At 34.9% G+C, this 22174-nt stretch overlaps 1 protein-coding gene across 2 annotated transcripts in view; it reads left to right on the top strand.

The window, feature by feature from the left end:
- Nucleotides 1-12172: 12172 nt before the first annotated feature.
- Nucleotides 12173-22174, top strand: part of LOC124366387 (kazrin) — a 184905-nt gene continuing 174903 nt past the window's right edge. For both annotated transcript variants that reach the window (XM_046822905.1, XM_046822906.1), the window contains exon 1: nucleotides 12173-12340. The gene's annotated coding sequence lies outside the window, so the exon portion shown is untranslated. The remainder of the gene's footprint in view (nucleotides 12341-22174) is intronic.

The raw sequence follows: 22174 nt of genomic DNA on the forward strand, positions 1-22174 counted from the left end.
GAACCTTAAAAAGTGTATTCGTAAAAATCCACTACATTGTTGTATGTACTTGCAATGCATGGATTTAACCTGCTTTTACGTTTGGTGCTGTAACTCAGTTATTTGTTATTCAATATTTTTGAAACAAGACAACTCGTCCCACTCCCCCCCCTCTGGAGGGGGCTCTCCTGCGCATGGCTGCTCAGATATATTTGCTTCTGCGCAGGTTTCTTTGCGATCGATTTACTTATCGTAATAATTTTGTACCCATCATTCAGTATTATAGCCTTTCTTGTACCCTATTATTTTAACCCCTCCTCCGAAATAGCGATCGATCAATTTCTTAGAAGGAACTCGTCTATCGCTGTCACAAAAACCTAGTTTGTGTTCTTATTTGCAAATTACACAATCGGATTGCGATTCATTTTCGCTGTATTCTTCGTGTTCATCCTAATAATTTTAATTTAGTTTGGATCAGCATTTTACTCCTCTAACTGCGACGTGATGCTGCACTGTTTCTCTCCATTCGGTTGTTTCTTTGGCGCTTGACACAATGTTGCACTCTGGTCTGATGGATCGCTTTGTATGTCCTTTGCACTGGGCACGGGTTTTACTACATCCGCTTGTTTCCTCGGACTGTTGGCTATGGAACAGAATGGCTCGTTGTGCCCAGGACAATGGCGTCAATGATATTAGCGAAACACACGCTGACAATCCAGCCCCGATTGCCTTTCCAGTTTAAAATCACGCATTGCTACCTTTTCAGGGGAAGGTAAATTCGATTAACTTACGAATACATTGTGATAATCAATTTGGGCTTAATAGTAGTGTTTAATAATATTCCAATACACTATTAAATGTTATGAAATCGTCACTAGCGTGTGTAGTATGAATGATCGCACAGACGGATAGACAGCCGGACGGACTGCTCTTTAACCTTTTCACTCCAAGTGTAATTGGAGTTTTCCTTGTATCAAGAGAAACGTATGTAACAGTTTTCCAACTCTCAAGAACCTTCCCGTCAAGAGTAATCGCGCAGACGGATAGACAGCCGGAAGGACTGCTCTTTAACCTTTTCACTCCAAGTGTAATTGGAGTTTTCCTTGTATCAAGAGAAACGTATGTAACAGTTTTCCAACTCTCAAGAACCTTCCCGTCAAGAGTAATCGCGCAGACGGATAGACAGCCGGAAGGACTGCTCTTTAACCTTTTCACTCCAAGTGTAATTGGAGTTTTCCTTGTATCAAGAGAAACGTATGTAACAGTTTTCCAACTCTCAAGAACCTTCCCGTCAAGAGTAATCGCGCAGACGGATAGACAGCCGGAAGGACTGCTCTTTAACCTTTTCACTCCAAGTGTAATTGGAGTTTTCCTTGTATCAAGAGAAACGTATGTAACAGTTTTCCAACTCTCAAGAACCTTCCCGTCAAGAGTAATCGCGCAGACGGATAGACAGCCGGAAGGACTGCTCTTTAACCTTTTCACTCCAAGTGTAATTGGAGTTTTCCTTGTATCAAGAGAAACGTATGTAACAGTTTTCCAACTCTCAAGAACCTTCCCGTCAAGAGTAATCGCGCAGACGGATAGACAGCCGGAAGGACTGCTCTTTAACCTTTTCGCTCCAAGTGTAATTGGAGTTTTCCTTCTATCAAGAGAAACGTATAAGAGTTTATGGGTCTTTTTCGTTTGAGGGCCAGCACAAAAGACTCTAGCTTGCCTGTTCAAAACTCAGATCACGCGATGGTTGCCCGCTGCGCATCGCTTTGCGCTGTTTGCTCTTTTAGAAAAAAAATTAACTCGAGCTTGCAAAGTCCAAGCCCAGATCAACTCACCATGCTTACACACACGAAACTCAGACAGAACTGACGCAGGTTTCATTACAGGCAAAAGATAAGCGGCGCGCGTTTATCACTGATAAGATAAGACGAGTTTATACTAGAAGTAGTACCTGGACTACTAGTGCAGTCATTGAAGCATTATTGCTCCAAAATTTCATGCAAATCGGTTCACAGTATAAGAATTCATTCATAAGAATGACTGCACTATACTGCCCTACGAACTAATAAAACGATTAAATGCACTGTCAGTTAGGTATAGTATGTTTGTAAGGTGCTGGCCCTTAAACGAAAAAGACCCGAGTTTATTTAAATCGGTCACGATACTATTCGTTTTGAAGTCCTGTATTAAATTTGAACGTAAATAGCCCTATAGTTTATTTCAGTGTGCAAAGTGTACAATTTATAAAGTTTATCAAAAATATTAATGTCGATTAGTGCAGCAATTTTGGATGACTGACAAACATCCATCTTTTATACTCTAAGCATCCATCCATAAGTCCATATTTGCAATTAACAATATCATATTGGTCCAAAATTCGGTTACATTATTAAAAAGCTTCAAGCCCATTACATAATGTTCTGACAGCAGAAAAGTTAGAAAAGATAATAGGAATTTGGATATATGCCATCCTTATATATTACAAAAAGTATAACATTACGGCTCAAGGATTAAAATCTACCCTCTTCTTCAGATGTCAAAAACCCTAACACAAAAATACTTAAAAACTAACAAGTACGGCCATGGACTACTAAAAGTTTCACGCAATACCTGACTGATACAACAGCAGCAGGAAGTCGAGACTGGAAGGAATGTACCAGAGCGATGTCACTGCACAGAAGCTAGAGCACAAAACACACACACACACACACACACACACACACACACACACACACACACACACACACACATTGCTGTTTGAGGCTAAACCAAAGTTTAAAATTAAAGCAAAACATTTTTGTAGTTGATTATTCTTAGGATAGGTAGTAATCGAAAGTAAATTATTGTTATTATTATTGTTACTTTTATATATTAATTTTATTTAAGCATTGTATTAATCTTGTCGTTGTTCCATTTATCTTGTTGCTGTTGTGTTCATCCTGTTATTGTTGAAACATTTCTTGTTATTCACTCATTTTGTTATTGATTTCCTTGTTATTGCTTTGTTATTGTCACTCAGTTATTCTTTATCTGTTATTGTTGTTCCAGTTTTGTGAAATTATTTATAATTGTTTGTTTTGTTTGATTTGCAAATGTTATTGAAATATAGTATAGCATAGCCTCCACACAAGACCAGAGACATTTTAAGCTATTAAGAATTGTGTACTGTACTGTACTTTGTATTTTTCGAAATAAAGATGATTTGAACTGTGAACACACACACACACACACACACACACACACACACACACACACACACACACAAATTATCTAGTTTTGGTTCCCTCACGCACCTTGCAGGGTTCATTGGGACAATGTATTGTGACCTTATATTAAAATGAATAATGAATAAAGAGTTTGTGAACTGTGAACACACACACACACACACACACACACACACACACACACACACACACACACACACACACACGTATCAATGAAGGCGGAACACTGAGTGGCAGTCGGTTGTCGCACTTATTAGTCTTTAATCGTATAATCCCTTCAATTATCGATAGTACAACGGTCATCGCAAGATAACCGGATCAATCAACGTCGAGCGTGGCTGCTGCTTGGATAGGTGACCGCTGAGCGATCCTGTCCTTGCAAGCAGTCCGCCTGCCCGGTCGTTGGTGGTGGTTCTGAAGTCACCTTTAAGCCGTTGGCCCCAGGTTGTGTTAGAGAGGGCTTCTTAGCCCTAACCTCACCTGGTAAAATAAGACATATTTACTTTACTTTATTATCTATCGTGAGTAACAGCTTTAAAAATATTGATATTACAACTAGGTTCCATTTCGCTAAGAATTATCATGAATATAGTGATTAAAATCGTTAGGCAGTTTTTAAATTTGTTTATTGTGGTTTGCAAGTAAATAAAATTGTGCAAATTTACGCGGCTTTAGTATTTATTTCCTGGTTGGTTATCTGGCTCGAGAAGCATTTAGAGCGATGTCTGTTCATCCCTTACTACTACTTACACACTCATTCCTTGTGGTATAAAAACTATTTATTTTAGGAACTAAAAAATATATTATTTAATTACTATATTTACGTGGTTAATACGTTTCCGTTTTTTTTTTTTTTTTTTTTTTTTTTTTTTTTTTTTTTTAATCTGTGGGAGTATGCATGTTTGGTTCGCTATTAATTACTTCTGCAAATAATGTTGCATTATTTGGAGTGTTAAATAGCAACTATTTTTATAAATTAGAAAATATAATATAATTTTTCAATACATTAAAAATATCTATGTAAATGTAAATACGAGTAGGTCTAACTAGTAATGTCTGTTATTTCCATAAATAACTCATATAACGTCATTCTACACTATTATATTCTTTAAAAAATTTTAGAAGTAATCATTTCCGTACAATAATACGTATAGTGTAAAAGTTATTGTTAATTTAATATTCTCTCCAAGACCAACAAACATGGATAGGTAATATAATTTTAATAAGAAAAAAAAATAGAAATACAGTTTTATAAAATTTTAATACCGCTGTATTTTTCAGGTGAGCGTCCAGTCAAATTGGAGTTCCAGAGTTACCAGAATTGTGGAACGGTTAGTTACAATCAAAAATAGCAAATAATTAGTGTAGAAACTTACCTCAATACATTAAAATGAAGTATTCGGCTAGAATAGTTTTTAAGAAGAGCCAGAGTGGTTCAAAGTCCTATTCTGCCCGTCCACATGGACAGCTAGCTTGTAAGAGGATCTTATCAAACAGAACAATGGGGGGGGGGTGTTGATATACTGTAAGGTCGATGGTGCTGATAAACGGCCACAGACAGGATTTGAACCTGCGCTATCTCTGACTCAAATCCAAAGTCCGACGTCTTAGACCTGTCGGCCATCAGTACTAGTTATTATTGTTCAAGTTGGAAAAAATTAGAAAAATTACAAATTTTCTTAATTATATCAATGTCAAGCAGTCATTGTTTTGACTATTATTAGGGTTGTAAAAGTAATACATTTCAATTTACAATGTGCATAGGTTAAAGACATTTTAAATATAAAATAAGTGCTTGTTACGAAAATAGTGTATTATTGGTGGAGAATAACAATGTTATTGCAAAGTCCTGTGATATTACATTGTTATAATAGGACGAGAAGGACCACCCGGTGCTGTTTTAGTGCACTCTGTCTTTGCTTAGTTTAACTTTTCATATTTCAGAATCTAATCTTTTAAGACAACGTCCCTGAAGACAGAAAAAATATAAAGAAATCTCAACATATAGAAACTGCGACAGTAATTGTAATCATTAAAAATAATAATTTTGAACATGAGGCTTAAGGGAAATGGGTGGAGATAAGAATTTGATATTATTAAAGTATGTACGTGATTAAAATTATTTTATAGATTTGTGAACAAAAAAATTAATTTTTAAACTAAATTTGATTTAAGAAAACTACACATATTTAATCAAATATTATTTAATAAAATTAAATCATTTTTTGAACATTTTAAAATAAATTCTTGTCACTCTCTTCCATCATCTTTCATATATTTATATTGTATAAAGTTCGTCTCCTTATCTCCAGTAGTACTTGATTACAATGTACTAACAAATACTTACAATATACTACAAATACTTACAATATACTAGACATACTTACAATATACTATAAATACTTACAATATACTAGAAATACTTACAATATACTAGAAATACTTACAATATACTAGAAATACTTACAATATACTAGAAATACTTACAATGTACTACAAATACTTACAATGTACTACAAATACTTACAATATACTACAAATACTTACAATATACTAGAAATACTTACAATGTACTAGAAATACTTACAATATACTAGAAATACTTACAATATACTACAAATACTTACAATATACTACAAATACTTACAATATACTAGAAATACTTACAATGTACTACAAATACTTACAATATACTAGAAATACTTACAATATACTACAAATACTTACAATATACTACAAATACTTACAATGTACTAGAAATACTTACAATATACTAGAAATACTTACAATATACTTACAATACTATACTACAAATACTTACAATATACTACAAATACTTACAATGTACTAGAAATACTTACAATATACTAGAAATACTTACAATATACTAGAAATACTTACAATATACTAGAAATACTTACAATATACTAGAAATACTTACAATATACTACAAATACTTACAATATACTAGAAATACTTACAATATACTAGAAATACTTACAATATACTAGAAATACTTACAATATACTAGAAATACTTACAATATACTAGAAATACTTACAATATACTAGAAATACTTACAATATACTAGAAATACTTACAATGTACTACAAATACTTACAATATACTACAAATACTTACAATATACTACAAATACTTACAATATACTAGAAATACTTACAATATACTAGAAATACTTACAATATACTAGAAATACTTACAATATACTACAAATACTTACAATATACTAGAAATACTTACAATGTACTACAAATACTTACAATATACTACAAATACTTACAATATACTAGAAATACTTACAATGTACTACAAATACTTACAATATACTACAAATACTTACAATATACTAGAAATACTTACAATATACTACAAATACTTACAATATACTACAAATACTTACAATATACTAGAAATACTTACAATGTACTACAAATACTTACAATATACTAGAAATACTTACAATATACTAGAAATACTTACAATGTACTACAAATACTTACAATATACTACAAATACTTACAATATACTAGAAATACTTACAATATACTACAAATACTTACAATATACTACAAATACTTACAATATACTACAAATACTTACAATATACTAGAAATACTTACAATATACTAGAAATACTTACAATATACTAGAAATACTTACAATATACTAGAAATACTTACAATATACTACAAATACTTACAATATACTACAAATACTTACAATATACTAGAAATACTTACAATATACTAGAAATACTTACAATATACTAGAAATACTTACAATGTACTACAAATACTTACAATATACTACAAATACTTACAATATACTAGAAATACTTACAATGTACTACAAATACTTACAATAATATACTAGAAATACTTACAATATACTAGAAATACTTACAATGTACTACAAATACTTACAATATACTAGAAATACTTACAATATACTACAAATACTTACAATATACTACAAATACTTACAATATACTACAAATACTTACAATATACTACAAATGCTTACAATATACTAGAAATATTTACAATATACTACAAATACTTACAATATACTAGAAATACTTACAATATACTACAAATACTTACAATATACTACCAAATACAGTATCTCCGAAATACTTACATACTCCTAAAAATTTCTTTGAGTCTGAAAAACCCCGTGGAATAATAAAAACCATATAGTAGTCCATATTAAAAACACAGAATGCTTAAACCTAATCCTGCAGCAATGTTTGGCCCTGTGACTTATAAATTGCCATGAAAAAGAACAATTTCACAGAAATCTAAGGAATCAAAATAACTCCTCCAGTTCCACATCCAGTGAGTATTGTGCATCCTATTGTGTCGATTTTTAAAGATTTTACCAGTAATCATGTAACATTGCATAATTTAGGGGGATTTAAAAACCCCCCCACACACACACAGTAAAACACACTAAAAACACAACAACAACAACACACACACACACACACACACACACACACACACAACACAGTAAAATGACAGGACTTTCAACACTAATTTATGCGAAGGTATTTCAGAGGGTTGCGTGGAATTCAGAAATTCTGTAGGAAAATGAACTGCCTCATCAAGACCTAGCACAGTGCCTACAGAGTAGTATGTTTGCATCTGTTTTTTGCACGTGTTTAAAATTTTTGAGTGAATCGAAGTATTTAGTTTGTTTACAATTCCGTGGTACATCATTTTGTTATAAGTCGTAAGGTTTAGTCAGAATTAACAATGACAGCACTAAAAAATATCAATTTTCACATTATACTATTTTTCTCTACTTTCTATGATTAAAATATTGATGTACCAATAACTTAATATGGACTTCAACGGTGGTGTTGGACTTCAACCAAATCAGCAGAAGTGCCTTCACGTCTCATGGGATGCACTTGAAGCAGAGCAGCAAGCACCTTCTGGCGGACCTGCTGATTGATTGTGTGCAGAAGTTGAATCGCTCCAATCCTCGAACTTCGTCCCGGATTCCTGTTACCGCTGTCAAGCCACTGCCGACACGGCCACAGAGGTCTTCCACTACCCCACTGCCAACTACCTTGGAACTGCCAGTCGCTGCTCATCCCCACGTGCTTCCTTGTGACTCATTCGCAGAGGCAGTAAAAAGCGGATCATCGGTAAAAAGACCTGATTCACTACCCTTTATTAATGCAATGAATCAGCAAAAAAACTGTCTGCCTTTTAATTGTGTGAATCTGACATAAAAATATCAGAATCGGGGAATTACGTAACCAAAAAGTCTCAAGAAAACCCAAATCAAATTAACAAAATTCAAAATTCAATTCAAGCATTTTCTATTGTGCACCAGAACGCACAGTCTGCCACAAATAAAGTCGACGAGCTGATGCTCATGGCAGAAGAGCTACGTCCTGATATATTTGTTGTTTCTGAGCATGGCTTTACGGCTGATACTGTTGCGATGTTCAGAATCAATAACTACGAATTGGCTAGCGTTTATAACCGAACTAACTACAAAGGGGGTGGCGTGGCAATCTTTGTCAAATATCGCCTAAGTTACCAGCCATTAAAAGTGGATTATAGTAGTGATCTAAACTTTGAAGTGGCTGGGGTAAAACTTGATCAAAAATCCATTGGAAAAATCACAGTAATTGGCCTATATAGATCTCCAAATGGGTGCAGCACCACATTTTTTGACAACTTTGAAACACTCCTAAATTTCTTTCATTCAAAATTATTGAAGTTTATCATCATAGGTGACTTCAACATCGACGTTCTGAACTGCGCTAACCCCCTGGCCCAGCGGCTTCGCGATATCTTATCTTCTTTCGGTTTAACATGGTCCGTGAACTCACCAACACGAGTTTCTGCCGCGTCGAGTACGGCCATCGACAACGTCATCACAAACATCCCAGACGTTTCGGTCTCTGTTCTGAACGCGGCCATCTCGGATCACTTCGCCCAGGAAGCCATAATTACCCACACCAAACCAAAATTTGAACCTCCCTCCGTGAAAATAAAACTAAATTTAAAGTCTGCAAATGTTGATCTTTTCAACAATTGTCTCAGGAAGGAGTCGTGGTCATTCTTGGATTCTTTCGATCAAGTGGAGGAAGCCTTCAATGCATTTTTAAAGCGAGTAATTTTTCATTTAAATGTCACCTGCCCATTCAAAAATTTCAAAGAGCGTTTTCAAAGGAAAAGAGATACCTGGATTACCCAGGATATTCTCAAATCAAGAGAAAGGCTTAAGTTTTATCATTCGATATATGTAGGGACAGAAAACGAACAATTCAAAACTTTTTTTCGAAATTTCAAGCAAAATTATCGAAAAGAAATAAGGATGGCCAAGGCACGAGATGTCGAAACCAAACTGAGACAATCAGACAATTTTTCAAAAAGCGCTTGGAACATTATAAAAAACAGCACAAAACAACAAAGTTTTTCAAAATTTTCAATTCCAACACTTAAAACAACAAATAAAATAATTGATGATCCGTTTGAAGTGGCAAGTGAATTTAACAAATTTTTTTCAACTGTGGCTGAACCAGACGACTCATTTTCGGATAGCCCTCGCGATGATCCATTGACGAGACCGATCTCATCTATGGTTCTTTTTCCTGTGAGTGAGGTGGAGGTGGCCCGTATCGTGCGGGATTTGAGACCGAAAAAATCCAGTGACACCAATGGCATGTCTGTGTGGTTGCTCAGGGGTTGCTTCAAATACCTCTTGACTCCAATCACCCGACTGATCAATCTTTCATTTGCTCAAGGCGTATTCCCGTCAGCATTGAAGATTGCCAAAGTTATACCAATTTTCAAAAAGGACGATGCTTGCATTCCAAGCAACTATCGTCCAATTTCTATACTCCCAGTTTTCAGCAAAATTTTTGAAAAAGCTTTTCTCAAACAATTTGAACAATTTCTTGATCGTTACGAGGTTCTATGTCCCGAACAATTTGGGTTCAGAAAAAACAAGTCGACAATCGATGCTGTAACGAATCTCATTTACAATGTTGTCGAGGGCCTGGAGAGGCGAGAGCACGTGCTAAGCATATTCCTCGACCTCTCTAAAGCTTTTGACTGTGTGCATCATGCAACACTGTTGCACCAGTTGTGGTCAAGTGGTATTCGGGGACTGCCGCACGATTGGATCTCGTCTTATTTAAAAGATAGAGAGCAGTGCGTGCAGATTGCGAGTGTCTTGTCAGGCAAAGTTAAAATGCCCTACGGTGTCCCACAGGGTCATCAATATTAGGGCCAGTCCTTTTTCTAATTTACGTCAACAGATTGAATTCTGCAATCCAGAATGGAAAATTGATTCAATATGCTGACGACACGACTCTCTGCATCAGATCAAAATCAAAAAACGAACTTGAAATGGAGTCATTCATTGAGTTGAATTCATGCATCGAATATTTCTCCAGAATCAATCTGAAAACAAACAGTTCAAAATCAAACGTCATACATTTTTGCCTTCGGCAACAACAAGAGCAAGAGCTTCGACCCGCGGTGATGGTGGACGATTTCCTTCTGGAAGAAACAGACTCCATTAAGTTCCTTGGAATGTACCTTGATCGGGGGCTGACATGGGACGATCACATTGAAAACGTTTGCTCTAAGGTCGCTTCGGGAATTTATGTCCTGCGCAATCTTGCAAAATTTTGTTCGTTGGATGTATTAAAAATGGCCTATTTCGGTCTGATACATCCACATTTGACATATGGCTTGAGATTGTGGGGAAGCTGTTCCAAATACAGATTTGAAAGAGTTTTCAGGTCTCAAAAGAAAGCCGTAAGAATTCTTTCAAAATTAAACCCCAGAGAGTCGTGCAAATATGCCTTTAGGGAGCTTGGATTGCTGACCCTTCCCTGTCTCTATATTCTCGAGGTGGCCTTGTACTGCCGATTTAAATGCGTGTTGGTGCAGGGTAGGGATGTCCACCAATATGGGACTAGAGGCAGGAATAACTTTCGAGTCGAACAGCACAGAACGGCAGCTTTCGAACACTTACCATCTCAAGTTGGAGTCGGACTAATCAATAGGCTCCTTGAAGGCATCAAACAACTCAATGAAACAAAAAAAATTCAAAACTCGACTAAAACATTTTCTTATGTCAAAGGCATTTTACTCAACTGATGAGTTCATGATGGGCCGCTGGGATGAAAATTTTTGAAATTAACAACCACGAAATCCCCGGTTCTGGTACATACAAGAATCGTATTGCATTGTATGTATTTACCTTGACCAACATCATTTATCTGATGTACTTATCTACTTTATAGGCTATAGTTACGTTGACGCATGCCATGCAATATTGTAATTGTTTCACGCAATAAAGGATATTATTATTATTATTATTATTAACTATGAACTTGTCCTTGTTTGTAACGAACCTTACTGTAAAAAACCGTATCAAAATCCGTTTACTAGTTTAGAAAATATCGATGCACAAACAGACCAACACAAAAAGCGACTTTTTATACTATGTATTGATTTCAAATTGTTGGAATGAATATTTTACACACCATCTTTGCAATAATTGTTAAATGCTCTGTTAAAATATTAAAGTTTTGACCAAGCCGTGTTGATACGTCCTTTCACCTCAGGGCAGACGATTACGAGTATACTGTAGTCGATCGTGCAGTGATTGATCGACAATCCGGTGATGACAATACGACTCCAGGTCACGTATTATCGGTCGAAAATGACGTAATCTCGTACGTCATCAAAACTGGAACTTCACCGAAGAAGACCTCACCCAGTGACCCATGCGGGAGTTGAAAGGAATGGGCGCCCCTGGAAAAATGGGCAGCTGAGAAGAATGAGGACGTAACGGCTGAGAGATCCGCCGATGCTGCTGGAACAAAAAACCAAATACCCGAGCACCTGGACTTCTCGTGCCCGTGGGGGGGGGGGGGGATTTCAGGTGCTCTTTTGTCGAGACTCAGACTCACTGCTGTGTCGGCTGCGGCGCTCTCGTGTAGACTGCCCGGTCTTGTGTTGTCTCACCGTTTGTTTGCTTGGATGTGCTCCATTTTGTTTCCTCGCAGTTGCAGTGTTGAAGTGTTGTGTTGGGTGCAGTGTTGTGTGCTTTAATGTTGGATATATCACTTATAACAGGTAATCTTAGATAAGGGTACACTTGCGTTGTGTAAATTCACAACTTATGAATGTGTCGTTTGATAAAAGCCGGTTTAATATTATTGAAATTATTATGCGACAAACAAATTTAAAACTAGAGAAGAAACGTTCCAAATTGTGTCGCTCGTTGATTTTCTTTAATCATGAAGTAATTTATACACAACATGTAACATTAAAGGTATTTTTGAAAACCACACGAATCGCAAACAAACAAATTTAGCCCACTTTCAATATTTATGTGTATAGTATTTTTATGTAAACATGTAACTAGTATAGTAATAAGATAATGAAAAGTCGATAATAAATTTGCACGCATGTAAATATTTTTGGAAATAATCTATGATTCAATTCAATTCAAATGCCTTAGTTCTGTGATAAATTTTCTTATATTTCCAACTTTTGATAGCAAAGCAAGCATTAAAATACATTGGTAAATTAAATTTATCCTAATAAGATCTACATTTACAACGAAAACGCTCTGGTAGGATTTGTTTATTTTAACCTAGATTGTAGTTATTTGTTAGGTTAGTAATCCACCTGAGGAAGGGGCCAGTTTGTAAACCTCGAAACGTTACGCTTATTATATTTTGTATAATCGTAAGTGTCCATAAAACGCTTGTTTTCTTCACAATCCGTCCGTCGTCAGAACCAAACCAATTCAAAATAACGATATGTAAATTTTAGGCCTATATCAATTTTGTAACGAAAGGCTAGGCTGATTTGAATTAGGCACTATCGTTGTAAACAAATATTTGCAAAGTTACACAACATTAATGATCTAAATCGTCATTATTTGCAAGCCAATTGTATGTTCATTGATACAGAATTATTTTATGGATGGTTAATATTCCCACAGTCGGTCCGTCTATAAATTGTACGAACCGGTGATCGCATCTCACAATGTAACATACGTTAGTCCAAGCCACAAGTTGAACAAACCGACCCAAATCAACAAACGCTAAGCCGGTCTGATTGGGACCGCAATGGCCTCGAGGCGGCATTACTTGGGAGTCGTAAATAAGGCTTACCCTCCCCCACCCCTCCACAAACCCCGAGTCCGGTCCGATCTCTCGGGGAGGGGTAGGAAATTAAATTCAACTTGCCGAAGGGAGGTAGGTCGTCGTCGCGCTCAAAGGTCTGACTTGGTTTGTGACCTATCTAACAAACATCATTCCTTGCTTTGGCCCTTATTTTGGTCACAATTCAAGCTGTTAATCGTTCCGCAATGTTTCACTTTAATTTTTGCAGTAGGCTTTATTTTGTGACAGAGTTTTTTCTTGCACAATCTCACCACAGAGTGGGTTCTAGAAGAAGGCATTGCGAAATTATTTACTAAACCCACTGTTGTGGGTACGATTAATGCATCCCAATCAGTGCATAAGTATTTGTACAAATTTTAAACTGTGAGTAGCTGAAACAATTTTGACAGCTTTGCAAGTAGCAAGTCACTAAATACAGTACCAAAAAGATTGGATTAATCTTAGTTCTTAGGCTTACACAGGCAGTACCAAGTTCATTATCTAAGTTTTCCGACTCCCTCTGCGTCGAATGATTACTAACAAAAATTAAATTCTAAATATTTCGGCCACAAAAGGAGAGCTATCTGTAGTAAACTGATATTTAGTCGATCACAATCAACAGTAAAACATCTTTTATTTTTAAATACCAATGTGACTTGTTTGTTTATTAGACTTTATCATGCCAAATAAAACGGGATTTTGTAATAACCCAAGCAAGTCTGTCGTTAAACACCATCATTCTATTAAATGTGTCGAAATGTATTTATTGCATCATGAATTTAAAAGAGCGTTGATATAATTGAATGGCGGGGCTATAAGTTGGTACCTTTTTTTGTTTAAACGTTGTGGTCTTCCCAATATAAAACGCGAGTATTAAGAAAATATGTATAAATTATTAATTGATTGTTTACAGTATATCTAATATTTGTAATGAAAGATGTTTTAGAGGAGTGTTCGTACATTTTCCACGTTTCAAGAGAGTATCGTCAACAAAGAAAATGTATATTTTTTGCAGGATGTTACGTCTTTGTTGGAAGATAAAAAACGTAATGGCAGTTTTCGCGGAACGAGGGCGAGGAATGCAAAGAGAAAGAATCTCTCTCGCTAATGAACCAGAGAGAAACAGCAATGAAACACCCACATGCGAACTATAATGGGATCATTTCGAGTTTAATTAAACTGCGAACAAGCCATTACACAGGCTATCTACTCTCATTTTTATAACTCACTAAATATAAAGGGAAGTTCATACATTTTTTCGCTCCAATGCTCAAAAACATCACATGTTTTACACTTCGTTGAGAAGTTAAAGTGATGCGGCTTTATTCTTTTCTGAGAAGACGAAAAATAGCTATAAGTCCATAAAGAACTCTGGGAACTCTATCGTCTATAAGTTTATTTAACGGAATGAAAGGATAACATGATTTCGGACATTTTCCATCGTTATAGGTTATAAAAGGTATGACACAAAGTTTCGAGGATTGGGATCTATCCTCTTCGTCAGGTGAAGGAGGTATTAATACATACAAAAATAATGATAATAAGAAGTAAAGAAGGGAAAGACTTCTTTCTGCTCGTTATTTTTGTATGTATTAATATTTCCCCCACCTGACGAAGAGGATTGATTCTAATCCTCGAAACGTTGTGAAACGTTGTGTTATACCTTTTATTACCTATAACGATGGGAAATGTCTAAAATGCTGTTATCCCTTTAAACCTTCCATCATCAATAACAAACTTTAAACAAAGAATTGACGGAATGATTCTTAAAATCTTGAAGCGCAGAGTAGTAGTGCTTAATGTCTGCAGTAATAACGTATTTTTGAGTTACCCAACGATGTTTTTTATTATTTATTTTATTCATTATTTCATTTGAAGTGAAATAGCTTATCTCGTAACTCGGTCCAAAATTACTTTTCTTGGGTAAATCCTTTTTTCGGTAATGGTTTCGCCTCATTCTGTAAAAACTATCGTGCCCTAACAAATGCCGCTTACCTTAGCAAATCCAGCAGGCATCAGTAGTCCGGTAAAATAAGGATGCAACCTCGGAATGAAAGATAATAAGCTAAAAAATTTGCATACGTCTTTATTTTGATGGTATAAAACTTACCCCAAAAAGTCTCATATAATCACGTGTACGCGTCTTTAGATATTTAAGGTCAAAGTTCATGAAAAATCAGTTTTTTTGCAAATATCTCGTTTCCCTTACGCTAAAATGACTTTGAAGGTGTTAGAAAATTGTAGAACGAAAAAATTCTCTTCAACTTTTGTCTGAAGTAATTTTATGTACGTTCAAACCCTTTTTGAGATACAGCGCAAAGAGTAGGGGACCGCTTACCTGTATATACGATAATGCGAGGTCAGCCAGTAGAGTACAATAAATAAATGAGTTATATTATTAATTATTCATTGACTATTTATTATTATTACTTAATACTATTATTATTGATATTATTATTATAATATTATTATTAAATATTTATTATTATTTATTATTTAATATACCGAGAGACGAAACCACTACAACATATAGCCTATCATCGATGGTGGTTTTTCCTCTTGCATCGCTTTGTATGGAATAAAGATGATACTATCTAGGATATTTTGAATAAATACGTCAAATATTTACAAACAAATTATGGGTCAAGTATCGTTGTTGTATTTGATGGTTACTCAGACTACACTAAGAACATTAAAGCAAATGGAACAATTAAGAAAAACTGCTGTGTTTCAAAATCTTACGAACTTCGCTTTGATGAAACAATGGAAGTGCCAATCAGCCAAGAAAAATTTTTATCGAATTCATCTAATACAAAATATTTATAGACATGTATATCAACAAATTAAAAACTGTTAATATCACTACAAAACAAGCCAGAAATGATGCTCATGTTCTCATTGTAGAAACAGCTATTGCAGACGCTGGAGTCTGAACTTAAAAAAGACTTCTGTCATTGTAGGCGAAGATATTGATTTGCTAGTTATCTTGATAGGACGTGCTCAATTGCACCAACAAGAAATTTTAAAAAAAAATGGTAAGGGTAATGTGGAGACAAAACTGTATTCATCGAAAAGTTTTGATAAATACCCTCATTCTAAGAAAAAACACATATTATTTTTACACGCATTTAGTGGATGTGATACGACTTCTGCGCTTTATAAAAAAGGTAAAATATTGTTTTATTATTAAAATGTTCGAAAAACATCACGATTTAAATCAATCAGCTGAACTATTTAAAAAAAAAACTGCTCTGTACAAGAAAGATTTGAAAATGGAGTACGTATTTTCTTAGCAACGTATAATGCTCCGAAATCAGAAGACGATATAGACTCTTTTCGATACACCCAGTTCATCAAATCAACAAGACTCAACAAACCAGTGCAGTTATCAAGTCTTCCTCCTTCAAGTACAGCATCTCGTCAGCATATCCTTCGTGTCTATTATCGTGTAATCTTAAATGCCAGGAATTCGCTGGGTACTGCAAAATGAACTCCTGGAACCAATAACAACATTATTACCACCAGCACCAGAAGAACTGCTGAATACAATATTTTGCAATTGCAAGAAAGGTTGTGGTTCTAATTGCGGATGCAGGAAATCAGGATTGCGATGCACTTTAATTTGTGGGCAGTGTAATGGACAATCATGCCTCAATGATTCATCAACTTCAGATGGTTTCAATGAAGAAATTGAATATGCACCTGATATTCTTGAATCTTTCTATTCTGATAATTTTAGTAAACTAGAATGATGATAATGAATCCGATATTGAACAGCCAGAGGAAGAAGAAGAAGAAGAAGAAGACGATGAACAAGAAGAAAATTAAAACAAAAATATTAATCATTAATAATGAAAACAAAGTTTTATATTTGTAATTTTAATAAATTGATTATTGGATCAATAAATAAATTATATAATTAAACTTCATTTTGAAATATTTCTTTTAATTTGTTTGGTAAAAATAAAATATGTATTATTCAGAGAATATATAATTCATAATTAATATCTATAAATATGGTATATTAAATAATAAATAATAATAAAAAATGTAATAATAATGATAATAATAATAACAATAATAATAAAGACGTATGCAAATTTTTAGCTTATTATCTTTCATTCCGAGGTTGCATCCTTATTTTTGCCTTATTTTACTGAGTTACAGTAACTTTACAAAACTTGCTCCATTAAATCTGTGTTAACATTTAAACATTTTAAATGGTGGTCTACAAAATCATACGCTCGAGATAATGGCAAAGAGCTTCATACCAATGACGAATTCTCCTAGTCGGCCGGGCAAGAATAAAAGCTAAGATGATAATATTTAATAACACATTTTCTTCATAAATTCTAAAATTACACGCTAAACGTAATGCTCGTGTGCATGTATTGTACAAGAATTTTTTCGTAATCTGATCATAAGTTTCCTAGTTATATAATTTTCAAAGTTGTTTAGCTGAAAAGCGCCAAAAAAGTAACTATTTTTGTTGTTATCGACGATGTTAATAGTTCATTTTGAGCTTTTCCATTGTTCTCTTTACGGATCGCTTCATACGAACCTGACTCCAGATTCCAGGAGTCAAGTCAGTGACAGCGTCACATTCTAGACGCTGCACTAAGAGGAAGGTGAACTGGAGCTAAACTCAACATTAACAAACTGAACGTTATGGTTTTTCTAAATGACTGGCTTTAAATGTATTAACGCAGAAATAAACTAGATAAACTGTAATGCAACTCCCGTTCTTGTAGCTCTAATACAACAGTTATAGTTTTTGATCCGAGATTATTAAATTCCACACAACACTAGCAAATTCTAATGGCTGCTTTTAATTGTTAACCGTGGTGTAATTTCTGGATTTGGATGGTTCTTGGCGTGAAAGGTCAAAAATCAATAATTTTAAGTGTCCATCACTCAATTCCTCTTTTCCAAAAATATTAGTCTTGAACATTGAAAGGTAATCGTAGTAACTGTGTAATGAACCATATCAGCCACTAACGTCTTTCCAGATAAATTACGGAAAGTATAGAATATCCTCCCCTCCCTCGCACAGTGGTGACTTACAAATGGCCTCATATTTCCGCTATAAATGGTAATTTATTTACTTATAGTATCATTGCTGTGCCGAGGGGGGGGGGAAAGGCAAGGCGATATTTCCTATTCCCCCTCCGGACGTAAGGGTGTTACGGGTGAATGCTTCTGCCTTAATAAGTTGTTACTTTGAATAGCCAAGTTCCCATGGAACTTGATGGAAGAAGATACGGGTGCAAAATCATTGAAGCAACTACACCAATGGGAACTTCTGTTTACACTTCGGTTCAGTCGTGGGTATTTCTGCATAGATTTCAATTTAGGACTTTTCCCGCTACATTTCGCGTAAGTGGAATAAGCGTAGGCCATTTTTCTTTCACCATACCCGGTGGATTCAACAGTGTCTTGTACAGATTGGTTGATAAACAAACCTTTTGGGCGTGGATCGCTTTTACTAAAAGATGAAGTGGAGTAAGTCCGTGGAGAAGTAGTGGGCTGTAGAATTTTACATTTTTTAAGGAAAGGCCTATTTCCTTTATGCCTTATTCTGTCCGTCCTCATTGGCCACTGGCCTGTGCGAGGATCTTATCAAACAGAATGAGGGGGAGAGTCGATACAGTACAACGATGGTACTGATAAAAAGTGCAACGGCCACAGACAGGGTTTGAACCTGCGCTATCTCTAACTCAGACCCAAAGTCCATCGTCTTAGACCGCTCGGCTATCGGCACTTCCATAATTGAATGGGCGTTATGGACTTATAGATAGTCCAAATGTGATAACCTCTACCAGATGGCCCGCTTCATTGAAATTCCTGGAAGTATGTGCAGAGCATGAGGAAGGCATGCGCGGGTTGCCATGCATCGGAGACTGGTGTGCATGTAATACAGAATGCATTATATTCATGCTGTAGTAAAATAAGGTTGAGATTACCTACATAAAAAATTTAACTTCATTATGAGAGATATCTTGTTTTAAAGTTACAATAGCACGCGTACTAATGCTTTTCGGTTTTCTTGTAAAGTTTTTAATTTAGAGTATTGAAATGATAAGGTAACAAAAATGTGAGGGTTTTCCTGATACACCAATGTTTATATCCAAAACTTCCAGAAGGGATTTGAGTGCTCATTAAGTGAGATATCACCTATAACTCTACCACAAAATATAAGGGCGTAAAAGTGTTCTTATGGGGTTAAAATTAAAATGACTGTCGCACAGACGGCTCTTAAGTGTAATGTAGCTAAGCTGGGCTGTGGTACAAGAGCATTTGTGTAGACTCGATAAGACTCAGGTAGTATAGCTTAATCTCGGTTCAAAAAGTACACTATAGTCATCCGAGTTTGATCGTTAACCACAAATTAACTAATACAGCTACAGTAACCTAAATTATATAACCATTTAGCTGGTTCATTTCTGCTTTTATACATATATAACGAATTATTTACAAACAATAACTTCCAGCTTTTATGTCGATAAGCACGAAATAATGCACCAGAACTGTCAAACCAAACTGCAACTTTAAAGATCCATAACACGGAATCTTGTGGTCCTATTAAGACCAAATTTGTATAAAGTACAAGTACGAGTATGCAGTTTTTATTGTAACATTTTAGAATTTTATTAAAATATATGTAGGGAAGTTATGTGCTAGGGGAATTGGTATTCTGGTATTCATCGTACTTATCTTAACATTGGTATGGTCGTACTCATTCCTGTATATTCTCTGAACGTGTGGGATTAAGAACGTGTTTTATTACTATTGAGTTCTCGTGCATTTTCAAAACAAGGTGTGAGGTCATGTCCTTGGCTGTAGAGGACATAATCAGAGACACTAAATTATTCGGTTATCGTGTCTGTCGCTTCGGTGGTTAGAACGGACTAATTAGAAGCGAATAATTAACACAGAACATTAGGACAGACCAAAACTGGTTTAATTTAATTAGGACCAACTATACGTAAATAAATTAACGTCCTGCAGCGTGGTGATAAGGAGCTCGTTCTTTTTCGATTGCTCGGTTGGTTTCAGCTAAACGTAAATAATGAGACAAATTCCGTCATATGTCCTAAAACCTTAATCGTTTTCTGTGGGCAAATAACGAACAAAACTATTAAAACATACCATTAAGTCATGCCAAGACAATAGCCATTCGTACTCAGTCGGAAAAAGTAGGTAGCGTTTGTGACAGCTGAAATATTAATTTCTTTCTCATGGATTTGTATGCGCTTAATATATTGAACATCGTTAGAAATTTTAAAAAATGTTTCAACAAAAAGTTTATAAAATATTATAAGCATTCCAGAACACTTTATTTTTCTCAAGATTTGTAAGTAACGGAGTTTAAAATTTTAAAAAGATAGTGGACCGAAATGGCGTGCTGAATTGGCCTATGAAATTGTTATAGGATCAAGTTTTGTAACAAGTTTAAACTTTTTCCACAATTCCTTTCACCAGTTCTTGTTAAACGCAAAATTCTTATCGGATTGACATGTAATTATGTTTCGAAAGGATACAAAAATCATTCATTGCAAAATGTTTAGGAATGTTTAAAAAATGGAATGTTTAAAGCATTCCAGAATACTCTTTGTTTTTCCTCTAGGTCCATAAATAACGCAGTTGTTAATTAAAAAAAGTTTAACGGCCGCCATATTGAAATTAAATGGTGAATCAAGCTGGTCAGGAAACTGAGTAGATGTATTTATTTTTTCCATTTTTTAATGCAAAAGTTTCAACTTTTTAGCCTCTGGATTTGGGAGTCATTTTTTGTGAAAACTTTACGCTAATAAAATGAGCAATAGTTGAAATTTTGCAAACAAAATTGTGGTATACTCCTTCCTTGTATATTTCTCCAGACAACATTAAAAGATCTGTGATTGACATCTATATAGGGCTTCCCACAACAAAGCCGGTCTTTAGATTTTAATTGTGTTAACAACTCGAAGCGTAAACTGGAAAACCAGATAATATTCATGACTCCGCCCGAGTTAACCTAAGAACTAAGATAACATTAAAGTTATTTTCCCGCCCGACTCTTCTTTAACTTCTTGGATACCGCGAAGGAGCGCGGAGTGATTGTGGTGTACAGTCGGAAGTATTCATATTGACACAATGGGATGAGCAATGTTTACGTTCCCAGACTGTACTGACTGCGGCGGTATTTGCTTTGGTTTGACTTCTCGGGAATGTTCCCTTGTCATTTCATGGAATAACGCCAACGGATATTTTGTTGGTAAAGGCGCGCAAGGTTAAAAGCTTTCACTATGCTCCTGTAAACAATGTTTCATTGAGTGCGTTTTGTATAAAACTCATGCTAGCTTATCCGCAATCGGGTTATTTGTAGAGCTCGAGGAATTCGTAAAAGCACATTTCACCAATATATTTATGATTAAATCTCAAAAAAATAAATTTTGATGATAAATATTTCTCATTTTTCCGATTCAAAACCAAATTTCAGCTCTCTATACGTTTACTCCCCACCATTATTCCCAAACAAGTTAGAATTAAAGTTTCAAAATATGTTTGATGAGGATTATTTTGAAAAATACGTAAAAATTTTAAAATTGTGAAATCAAAAGAGTCATCAACTTTCTTTGACACAATGCGTTTGGTCTTTACTTTTTCTCACTTTTAGTTAAGCCAAATTAAAATTTTTAATTTACAGTTCTTTGTTATATTTATTCAGTTCTGTCAACCGAATAACTGCAGATTCTTTGAGTACAGTTCCACAACTAATGCCTTAAACTTTAATTTTTTGAATTTGATGTTT

Source organism: Homalodisca vitripennis, chromosome 7 (assembly GCF_021130785.1).
Source record: "Homalodisca vitripennis isolate AUS2020 chromosome 7, UT_GWSS_2.1, whole genome shotgun sequence".
In the NCBI taxonomy this organism is placed as follows: Eukaryota; Metazoa; Arthropoda; class Insecta; order Hemiptera; family Cicadellidae; genus Homalodisca; species Homalodisca vitripennis.